At 41.8% G+C, this 12,470-nt stretch overlaps 1 long non-coding RNA gene across 2 annotated transcripts; it reads left to right on the forward strand.

Annotated features, from left to right (window-relative positions):
• The first annotated feature begins 253 nt into the window (after positions 1-253).
• LOC127300442 (uncharacterized) lies at positions 254-10,194 on the forward strand. 2 transcript variants are annotated; one of them, XR_007851246.2, is made up of 4 exons: positions 254-1,181; positions 2,994-3,207; positions 8,492-8,674; positions 9,561-10,194. It is a non-coding gene; the product is annotated as an uncharacterized lncRNA (long non-coding RNA). The 2 variants fall into 2 exon arrangements; XR_011745183.1 differs by lacking the exon at positions 8,492-8,674 and adding an exon at positions 3,869-3,959 and having other exon boundaries at positions 260-1,181; positions 9,561-10,191.
• Positions 10,195-12,470: the final 2,276 nt, after the last annotated feature.

Consider the following 12,470-nt stretch of genomic DNA (forward strand, 5'->3'; position numbering starts at 1 on the left):
ATTTGATGTGCAAAGTTTGTACAAATGAGCATGGTGTAAAAGGCTGGCCGTGGGTATTGAGAAATGTAGCGCTTTATGTAAGAGTGATGAGATTAAAAACTAAATAGCCGTAAAGAGCAGCGCACATATATGAAATGTTACATTGTGGATTGAATAAATCAAATAAGTGTAATGCAACGACAACCCTGTATGAATTGGACAAATATCTCACGTGACGTACTCCATGAATAAATATTTAGAATATTCAATACAAATAGTCACAAGGAGATTCAAATTCATAAAATAATGGTAAAGTAACATTTTTTAAATCCTTAAAAGTCGCCCTCCACGGAATAAAAAAATGATGTCACCTTGTTGTTGTTCAAAGTACACGCACGCGCATACGATCAAAGTATCAAACATGTGTGCCGGACCCTTCCAAAAATTTCCCCGAGAAAAGAAAATCGCAAACCCGCGCCCCTTTCTCCCCATTATCTCCCTCGGTCGCTCACACAAAATTAGACAAGCCCACACTCCAATTTCTTTTTTTTGCAAATCCCCCACACACCAATCTGTATGCTGGCCTTCTCACCGTCTCCAGCTCCTTCCATCCACCTACCAAGTACCAACGCCCTGAGCCACCTCCCATGTCCCCCAGCTGCTCCGGCGATGGCGAGTTCCGGCTCACCCTCATCTTCCCCTCCGCGCCCCGGAGAGATCATGGTCTTCTTCACTGTCTCCCTGCCGCTCCGGCGACGGTGTCCTGCGCTCCTCACCTGCCTGGAAATCGCCCCGGCGAGGTCCGTCGCCCCCTCACCTACCTACCCACAGCCCCGGCGTGGTCCTGCGCCCCCTCGCCTTTCTCCCCGCCGATCCGGGCTCGTCTGGTCCTCACTCCCCAACACTGCCGCCAGCTCGAGCTCGGCAGCATACTCGCGGGCGACCCAGCGTAGGCACCGATGGATGAGCAGGCGCGGGGACTTCTCCACCGGATTACCTTGCACGGCCACAGTGCGTTCGGGGGACCCACACAGCCCACCTCTTCCTCCTGTTGTACAAGCAGATTAACCGGAGCAATCGCGGAGGGACGCTTTCTCCGGTGAATGGTCGACACCATTGCTCCAGCGAATGGTCAGCGCCCCTCCAAGTTGATGGTGTTGAACCATTGATCACCCTGCAGCTCACTGGTCGACGATGCGCAGGTATATATTTCTGACTGGTCCTTCACCCTTTAATTGTAATTCATTGTGACCTGTAGTCTTGCCAATTACTTGGATAAATTTCTATATAATCACAATACTTGCTGTTGTAGTGTCTATTGTCTTGCTTGGTTCATGTCAAACCAAGGAATTAGTTTTGTGATAATTGGACAGTGTGTACTTTAATCGTTCTCAACTGCAAGGTTGCAAGTGTAGATCGCCAGAAGCATGTGCAAGTGTGTGTTGTGTGTGTACCTGTGGTTGGGTTGTCGTGTGCGCTCATCTTAGGAATTTTGTGAGATAGTGGGGTGAATTGGTTTTCATTAAAAAAATGAGGATATGCTATGAATCTGTAGAAATTTAGCTAGATTGTGGAGTGAATTGATTTTGAACAGTACTTTCCAATTGATATATATACTTGGTTAGATTTAATCTCTGATGAGGTCAACATCCCACTCCTCCTCTGCTAATAAAATAAGGACAAGTACCATGAAAAAGTACTTTGACCATATCTACTATTTGTTGTTATACCTCGGAAAGAGCATGTCCACTATCTGCACTTTCATGTACTTTGTTTTATTCTCATAAATGTATCTATTTCTAACAATCTTGTGTCATCAGCCTGTTGAACTATGCTTGTGGTTAATTACCTTTTCTGAGACGGTCTATTCTTGGTATGGTAATTTACTTGGGAGATACCATACTTATAATTTGTGCAATCAGTAAAGGATAAAATAGATTTACTTCAAATATGTGAGTCAATATATGTGCTTTATGCTGTAACTTTGCTGGATCATGTTATGGTGATTATTTTGTGAGGCACATGCCATTGTCTCACACTGTTCAAAAACTAGGCCGATTCAACGATTACTAGGCCGATTAATCGCTACTAGGGGCTTGACCGTGTCGATTACCATTAATCTCTTGTGTTAATCCTTTAGCCCGATTAATCAGTCTGAAAGTCCGATTACTAAGTATTTTCCCGATTAACTACCACACTTGCTCAAAAAAATTATAATATTTTCAATGCATATCGCTAATACAGGCGCTACCCCTCCCCAATAAAGTAGATTTTGCAAAGCTCCCGCTTGATTGCAACCTCCAGTAGCTTCATTTCCACTTTTCCCAAATAGTTTCTTGCCCTCGCAGACCAATTACTCATAATTTCCCAGACCTCAGATTATAGGAGCTCGTCCAGGAATTGGAGGACGCCTTCAATAGGTTAGGTGGTTGAGGTGTAAGAGGGGTGGTACCCTAGGTAGGTGGTGAGAGAATATAAACTTCAGAGTTGAGAGGAGAAAAAGTGGAAGGAAGGAACGCGGCTTCGTCTTGTGGATCCTGATTCGCTCCTGGCCTTAAAGATTAGGTCATGGAGGAGAAGCGTACAAGTTTTTCTAGGATTTTAGGCTTTAGGGAAGTAGGGAGAGATATATAGAGGCTCATATACTATTACTTTTCTTATATAAATTATTTTAAGTGCTAATTTGTGTAGGTTGCACCGATTAATAGCCGACCGATTAAATCAGTTAATCACCCGAATTCCGATTAATCGCTACTCCCAAGCCGGCCGAGCAGTTAACGATTACCGATTTCCTTAACATTGGTCTCAAATGGGCTGATCTATAAAAATACCGGAGTGCCCAGTTAAGTTTGATCTTTTGTGCACCAGGATGTAATCACACTTGCAATATGTTTAGTTTAGTTGACCTTGCCTTGTCATTTCATTAATGTTTTATTTTCTACAATGTATAAAACTTGTTCATAATAATTTGACACGGTTGAAATTTAACAAGCCGATGGTCTTATTTTTGGCAGATACCAAAACTTAGTTTCTGGATGGGCGAGTTGTATTCACAAAGCAAGGAAAGCCTGTAATGCCACTGAAGGATCCAACATCTGATATGACTATCATTGCACTTAAAGGTTCTGTTCTGGTTCAGAAAATTCGTGAAAATGAGAGCCAGTGTTTCTGGGATCTTGTTGGATCTAATCTTGGAATTATATTGGGTGTTGAGAGAACATCTGCAAGGTAACTGCTGCCACATTTTATGTATATCTCAAAATGTGTTATCACTTGTACCACATGTTTTAGCAGACCATCTCTTTAATATTCTTAATTGACTGCTGTGCCACATTGTTATTCTTCATATCCTTTTCAGTATGAAAATAAAGTGAACTTTTCTGTATGATGTTTCCTTTTTGCCCCAAAGCATGCACACATGGTTTATTCATTCTCTAGACACATCGACAAGTTCACTAAATAAAGCAAATGTGTAGGTGGTGCAGAATAAGTGATCAGTGATATTACAATCTATAATAAAATAATTTTATTTCAAATTGTATTATTTAGTGAGTTTTCTTAAAGAGATATTTTAAATGTATATCCTGCCCAACCATGTGAGAAGTGAGTGTAACAAACGATCCACGGACATGTCTCTACATAAAGTTCTAAATCATATAAATATATGTATTATAATTAGTTACAAAAATACTTAAAATAACAACTAAGCAACATTGTATCTTCTATTTATTCGAGGATGATGGTTCTAACTTGAAGGTCACACGGTTAAAATTATATGTTGAGTCTGTCTGACCGCTTCTAACGTGTGGCTAAAGTTGACATTTATTTTTAGGTATGTTAATTAACTTGGCCATCTATTTGAGATTTTTTGACCTGCCACATCATGCAGGGAAGACTTTCTCCAGAGAAGAGGGGACGGCTGGTCTTAGTTTTGAATATTGCTTGCACGATTGCTTGCAGGTTGGAGCTCACATTCTTTGGTTAGTCCGCTTCTGAAATCGAATATTCTGACAGTTCGTTTGGAATACATGTTTAGATTTTCCTTATCATTGGATTATGCTCATAATTTTCAGTAAATATAAGTATTAGCTCATCAATGTTTAAAAGTTTAAAACTCATTTAGAAAAATCCTAATACAATGGCTTATTCTTTCATTATCTAACCTCGAAATAGAAAAATCCAATTAATCCGGTCCGAGGAAAATGATGGTATCCTTATGTTTAATAATACGGTTTTGCCCCTAATACGGTTTTGCTATGTCTCAGTCAACTGAGATTTTCTTAAGTCTAAGTCACTTACAAAAAAGTACTTGAGTTGCACTTTTCTGTTAAAAAAGTGCAATTGCACTTTTCTGCTAGAAATGTGCAACTGAACTGAGTTGCACTTTTCTTTGAACTGTAGTTGCACTTTTCTTAGTTGACTGAGACTTAAGAAAATCTCAGTCAACTGAGACATAGACACACCCTTAATAATATATACCTCTGAAACTGATATCTGGTACAAAAACAAGATAATACAAAAATAAGTTGAAAACTCTATCCATAAGACTAACACTCAGTTTTTCACTACTTTATAACATTTTCATTAGTGTCAAGCGGTAACAACAACCCAACACACCAACTAATGATAATATTATCCAGTTCAGTACTTCAGAAGCACTGGACAAAATTATCACCATGACATTGTGAGCAGTCTATATGCTTGTGCAGCCCCTCACCATACGGACCAATGAGGCTGCAGCATATACAATTTTTTGTGGGATGGACATGTGACATAGGAGTTCAGCACCAAGAACAAAAATACGAAAAACCCGGCAAGAAAGAACAGGACCTGTTTCACCCCTCCAACACATCCCTGTAAACAATGTTCTTTGTGCTTTTTTCCTTTGGGATCTAAGTCTGTATTTGGCTTCACCAAGATCCGAGTAGTCTGCCTTGACACACCCCTTGAAAGTGCGACATAAAGCTGGCCATGCGAGAATACAGCTCTGGGAGGTAAATACCAACATTTGGAATGGTTTGCCCCTGGGCTTTGTTGATGGTCATTGCAAAACTCAATCGGATGGGGAACTGTTTCCTCTTGAACTTGAAAGGAAGTGAAAGGTCCTCCGAGGGCGACATAGGGATCCTCGGTATGAAGACTCTATATCCAGCATGTTGTCCACCTACAATCTCGGCATCGATTGCATTATCATGTAATGCTCTAATCATCAGTCTTGTTCTGTTGCACAACCCATTGTGCGGATCAAGATTTCGGAGAAGAATGACGGGAAAATTGACTTTGAGTTTCAATTCATGCGGGGGCAGGCCATTGGGAGTGAGGTGGTTAAGATAGTCCAGTGGGTAGCTATTTCCTGGATCATCTTCGACAGAGTCAAAGCTATAAAATACCTTTTCCTGACCAAGAAATCGGGAAATCATCTTTCTGTTAAGATCGTCCACATGCTCATTCTTGGTTGAAAGAATAGCATTGAGGAATCTTCGCTGCATGTCTCTATCACCTCCTGGAAAAGTCCGCGGTAGCACAGTTCTCCTTCCAACATGCTTACCACGTGTCTCGCCAGCATACATGACGTCAACAACACCCTTCATAAATAAAACAATCAAAACAAGATTGTCCTGTTAATTGACATGCCTAGGGGAGGCGGTGCGTGTGTGATATAACATGGAAAACGGTATGATACCTGGTATAAATCAGCACGAATGTGCTTCTGATTCGTAGGATTAGAGAAGAAATCAAGCCTCATAGTCTCACACTTTATGTACATGTCGACAGCCCATTGCTGGAGCTCGCGTGCACCGAACAATATAATGTTGAAAAGTCCTTTCCTAACTTGTAGCTTGAAGCAATGGTACTCCCTGGCACTAACAAATTTTCTTTTACCTCCGTTTTCACCATCATCCTGGTCCTCTTCATCATCTGGAACATGGATGAGAAAATGATTTATCGGTGATCTGCACTAACAATCTTAAAAATGTGAATCACGTTTTGTTAGCACGGGGATAATTACCTGCTACCTCATCCGTGTTTTCTTCCAGATGTACATTGCAACTTTGGTCTAGAGCTTGCAAGGGTTCACGCTCTATGTCATCCTCTTTGTCCCCTTGCTGAGTGATCTTACGTGGTATCTCATATGGTATCCGACGGTTCCATCCCGTCTCCCCTCTCGGGAAGAATAATGGATACGCCAAAGGATCATAGCAACCATAATAAGCTCTAATAAATATAGGACGGTCCCCTTTGCCATGCACGACAACCTGCCTATCAAAAGTGTTTTGCGGGTCACTACTTCAACCCACATCGCGGCCACCTGTTAAGCTGTGGGGACATTTGTACCTTCTCTGGTCCAGTCTTATGTCCGTGTTAAGGGATATTCTAAAGGTCTTCACATAGGGGTTGTCCTTTAGCATCTCCAGAATGGCCCGTATGATATTGATATCAAGATCTGGAGACCGCTTCACTCTATGTTCCAAGGTTTCATCTGTATCATAGAAGTAGAGCTGGAGATGTCTAGGCCCTTTATCACCTGGCACCAGATCGTCCATTTTATAATACAGTGCGCCTTGTGCACGAAATGTATACACACCGGTTCTCGCCGCACTGCTGACGGTCTTGTCGAGGGTGACTCCAAGGCTTGTGAAGGAGAAGTGGGTGTTGAAATATCGAATGTGCTTTCTGAAATATTTTGCATCAGCATCAACCTGACTTGTGAACAAACGGCGCAACTCTTGAGGAACTTTAGGGGTAGCTATCTTGACTTTTCCTTTTCTGCAACAGAAAGCAGGGCCCTCATATTGTAGCTTCATTGCTCCACAATGGATGCAGTCTGGTACTGTTTTCAAAACATGATGCTTCTTTGGCAGATTGTGGTACACGAAGTTATAAGGATCATCATTCTGTTCACTCTGAGGAATATCAGTTGTCAGTCAGTACGAATCAAATACATCACCTGCACAAGCAGAACAAATAGGAATTTAGTTGATGTGGCACTTATTCTGACCAGAATTTAATAGTTACAAAAATTAATTATTGCTATGAGTTACCTAGACCAGTAAAAATCCTGCACTCTTCATCTTCATCAAGCATTGTTTCTTCTTCCTGCATGGTTTCCATGTTTTCTGGTGCAAAACAAGTTAAATCTGCTTAATGTTTAAATGAGGCCTTATAAAAATGTGCACAAGCGTTATGCTATTTTACCTTCGAACCTAGCATCTTGTTCAACTGGTTCAAAAATCCCCAGTGGATCAGATTCATCAGTAATGTTTGTCTCACCTGGATATGTATTAAATAGCATAACAATTGTTATATATGGAGAGAACTAACTGGTATGGATATGTATATTAGTACAGTACATATATACCAGGTGCAACAATACCTGGCTCAGATGATTGTGCGTGCATGGGAGCATTGGTTCGTGGGGTAGATGCGAAGCAATTTTTGACATGCTTATAGTTGTAGTTATTGCGCAAATATTTTTCCCTCTGTTCATCCGTCATGAGCGAGTACTTTTCCCTGCATTGATGCCGTCTCTTATGAGGATCTGCACTTTTTGCTAAAAAACTCTCTTGCCCATGCAAATTTGCAGATGTAGACACATGCCCCATAGTTGTCTGGCAGCATGGCGTTTGAGTGACGTTGCTCACTGGGGTATGCGGTGAACTCGGTATATAAGTAGCTGGTGGTTGAGACCCGTCGAGACCACTCCTTGCCGCATCTATCTTTTTTGGTGGGCTATACGCTGTCTCTGTAGATACTCAGCCTTATTTTCTTCAGACATTCGAGCATACCATGACATGTTACTGCGTTTAGGGCGGTTTTGGCTTGGGCATACACGATTGTTTGTTAAGTCTGTCACAGGATCATTAATAAAATAATATCATTGTCAGAGTATTTCCATAACACATTGCCACAACACCACACTCGCACAAGTCTGATGTAGAGCATATATACTTGCTGAAATAAATTAAACAAGAGGCCCAACAATATATTACCCGATATTTGGCTGAGTGAAACTGCCCCAGTAATATTGGATTGGGCGACAAGAATAGGTCTATTTTCTCCTGATTTTGCTTGCATATGCCATGCTTCATTTCTGTGCAACCAATCGGACTCATTGTCACCGCCCAGTTGAGATGCATAGTGCTGCACATGTGGCGCCATATCTGTAAGTATTTGTAGCTGCGAATCAGCCTTTGAAATAACATGGCACATATATGTTGGAAGTATAGAAGACATGACCTTCTTCAGTAGCAATGTTTTGTATCTGTGTGACTCTAGATATTGTGGTGACCTGTGTAGAGCATGGTATGTTTTCCTCATTGTCAGCGGCGTATGGCTGTTTTTTAAGCTCCCGTAATTGACGTCGGTGTTTTAAGATCTCATCTTTATTATTTGTATACCGCTCCCTATCCCTCTGCCTTTTGAGCTCTTTAGAATCTGCATACACATTTCACTTTACTATGTGACATAATAATGATGAGATTGCATCCCAAAATATGAACACATGATGCAGACAAATATATTACCAGATAATCTGGTGTGTGAACCTGCCCCTGCAATATTGGACTGAGTGGTAATATGTATTTCTCCTCCTGGTTTTGGTTGGAGCTGGCATTCTTCATTTGTATGCAACCAAGCGGTCCCATCGTGACCGCCCACCTGTGATGCATACTCCTCAACATGTGTCGCCATACCTGTAAGTAGTTGCACCTACAAATTCAGAATTTCTAGCATGGCACATATATGTTGGAAGCATAGAACACATGACCTTCTTTAGTAGCCTGGGTGACTCCAGATATTCTGGTGGCCTGTGTAGAGCATGGTATGTTTCCATCATTCACAGCGGCGGTTGCCTGTTTTTTAAGGTCCCGTAGTTCATGTCGGCGTTTTAAAATCTCATATTTATTATTTGCATACCGCTCCCTATCCCTCTGCCTTTTGATCTCTTTAGAATCTGCATACACATGACAAGTTAGTATGTCAGATAATAAAGAATATCAAATAATAACGATCTTACTGAACATTGCGGGTTCTGTCAGCTACCTTGACTTTGCCTGTTAGTTATATCTTATTATCTTGGAATGGAGTCCGTGAGGAAGATGACATACCAAATTTAGGTTCCTCTACCCTGTAAAATTAAGAGGCATTAAAACTGGTTGCCAGCAAATTGTAATAGCATCAATTAATACTTGCTAGCAATCATTGTACATCCTAGTAACAATTGTGGTTTGAATATATTTATATGGTGAGGAAACTGTCCCGTACTGCTAGTGTTTTCATATAGTAGCTTCATAGTTCAGATATTGCATCCAGTTCACTGATCCATGTAGTTTAGATTCAATTGCTTTAGATCACCGCAGAATCAAGTAGCTGGGTGTAATTCCATGCATGTCTTTGAAATAACATCAAGGAAGCACGACAAACAAGTCCTGCGTGCTAATTGATTCTCTTAAGCCTGGGTATATTTCGCATACTGTTTTGACATCCATGATATTTATCACTCGTTTAATCGTGTAGCAGGAAATAGTATGGTTCAAAGACATGCTGACCATGAGGTATTTATCATTCGTTTAATCGTGCAGGCGAATTGGAAGAGGAGATGTGGAGCGCGTAATTAATCACCTGCGCGTAGCGCTTCGACGGGGAGGGCTGAGGAAGTTGTCCTGCACGCTGCTGGGCGACAACGGCGGGAGGAAGGCGTGGTGTACGTCCAGAACTGCTGCTGGGCTACAATGGCGACAGACGTGATTGAGGGCGTTGTCCTGGACGCTGCTGGGCGACAACAGCGAGAGGAAGGCAGTGGATGGCGAGAGACGGCAGGCTGCGGGGCGAGAGGACGGCGCGGTGGATGGCGAGAGACGGCAGGCTGCGGGGCGAGAGGACGGCACGGTGGATGGCGATAGACGGCAGGCTACGGGGCGTTTCGAACGGTTAGTTCAGCACGATCCTGTTTTGTCGTGGATTAGTGGAGATGGTTCTGGTCCGCTGGTCCGCTCGCTTCAAAGATGTGAGCAATTTGAGGCGTTGGATATCTGCTCTGTAAGGCTGAGATTTGTTGGATGGGTCGCTCTCGCTCTTTTAAAGTGGGGGAGATTAATTCGAACTTGGATGGCATTTGCTGTAGTAACAATTTTATTATCTATATCCTCAGGTTTAGCAGCCATTTTATTAATTAAAGAAGATTGTGACACGGACATGTATGAGATTCGGTTTTTAGCATTTGCAAGTTTAGTTTGCAACCCAGAGATCTCCATATTCAAATTTTCAAGTTGATTTCCTATATTCTTCAACAAGGTAGATTGTTCATTCATAGTTTTAGTAAACAATTTATTTTGCTCATATTGGGATTGCATAAAGCTCTTAGTGGATCTTTCAATTTCTAACATCTTTTCTTCATTAGGTGAAACATATCTACCATAAGAGTTACCATTAGCAGGATATGGCATAGAGTTATTGTAATTGTTATTCTTAACGAAATTCACATCAACATATTCTTTTTGAGCAGCCAACGAAGCTAATGGAACATTATTAGGATCAACATTAGTCCTACCATTCACAAGCATAGACATAATAGCATCAATCTTATCACTCAAGGAAGAGGTTTCTTCGACAGAATTTACATTCTTACCTTGTGGAGCTCTTTCCGTGTGCCATTCAGAGTAATTAATCATCATATTATCAAGAAGCTTTGTTGCTTCACCAAGAGTGATGGACATAAAGGTACCTCCAGCAGCTGAATCCAATAGGTTCCGCGAAGAAAAATTCAGTCCTGCATAAAAGGTTTGGATGATCATCCAAGTAGTCAGTCCATGGGTTGGGCAATTTTTAACCAAAGATTTCATTCTTTCCCATGCTTGTGCAACATGCTCAGTATCCAATTGTTTAAAATTCATTATGCTACTCCTCAAAGATATAATTTTAGCAGGGGGATAATATCTACCAATAAAAGCATCCTTGCATTTAGTCCATGAATCAATACTATTCTTAGGCAGAGATAGCAACCAATCTTTAGCTCTTCCTCTTAATGAGAAAGGAAACAATTTTAATTTTATTATGTCACCATCTACATCTTTATACTTTTGCATTTCACATAATTCAACAAAATTATTGAGATGGGCAGCAGCATCATCAGAACTAACACCAGAAAATTGCTCTCGCATAACAAGATTCAGTAAAGCAGGTTTAATTTCAAAGAATTCTGCTGTAGTAGCAGGTGGAGCAATAGGCCAGGTGTGCATAAGAAATCATTATTATTTGTGGTTGTAAGTCACACAACTTAGTATTTTCAGGAGTACCCATTTTAGCAGCAGTAAATAAAGCAAACTAGATAAAATAAATGCAAGTAACTATTTTTTTTTGTGTTTTTGATATAGAGTGCAAACAAGATAGCAAGTAAAGTAAAACTACCAACTAATTTTTTTGTGTTTTGATTTATTGCAGCAAACAAAGTACTAAATAAAATAAAGCAAGACAAAAACAAAGTAAAGAGATTGCGATGTGGAGACTCCCCTTGCAGCGTGTCTTGATCTCCCCGGCAACGGCGCCAGAAAACAATCTTGATACGCGTACAGCACGCGACCGTTGGGAACCCCAAGAGGAAGGTGTGATGCGTACAGCGGCAAGTTTTCCCTCAGTACGAAACCAAGGTTTATCGAACCAGTAGGAGCCAAGAAGCACGTTGAAGGTTGATGGCGGCGAGATGTAGTGCGACGCAACACCAGGGATTTCGGCGCCAACGTGGAACCTGCACAACACAATGATACGTCTCCGACGTATCGATAATTTCTTATGTTCCATGCCACATTATTGATAATATCTACATGTTTTATATACATTTTATGTCATATTTATGCGTTTTCCGGAACTAACCTATTGACGAGATGCCGAAGGGCCAGTTGATGTTTTCTGCTGTTTTTGGTTTCAGAAATCCTAGTAAGAAAATATTCTCGGAATCGGACGAAATCAACGCCGAAGATCTTAGAATCCCCGGAAGCATCCAGAACACCCGAGAGTCGCCAGAGGGGGGCCACAGGCCCACCAGACCATAGGCTGGCGCGGCCAAGGGGGGGGCCCGCGCCCCCCTATGGTGTCGTCGCCTCGTTGACCCTCCGACTCCGACTCTCTGCCTATATATTCGTCCCTGACCTAAAAACATCGAGCAGTTCGACGAAAAAACCACGGTACGAGAAACCATCCAGAGCCGCCGCCATCGCGAAGCCAAGATCTGGGGGACAGGAGTCTCTGTTCCGGCACGCCGCCGGGACGGGGAAGTGCCCCCGGAAGGCTCCTCCATCAACACCACCGCCATCTTCATCAACGCTGCTGTCTCCCATGAGGAGGGAGTAGTTCTCCATCGAGGCTCGGGGCTGTACCGGTAGCTATGTGGTTCATCTCTCTCCTATGTACTTCAATACAATAATCTCATGAGCTGCCTTACATGATTGAGATTCATATGATGATGCTTGTAATCTAGATGTCGTTATGCTAGTCAA

This window comes from Lolium perenne, chromosome 5 (assembly GCF_019359855.2).
Source record: "Lolium perenne isolate Kyuss_39 chromosome 5, Kyuss_2.0, whole genome shotgun sequence".
Classification (NCBI taxonomy): Eukaryota; Viridiplantae; Streptophyta; class Magnoliopsida; order Poales; family Poaceae; genus Lolium; species Lolium perenne.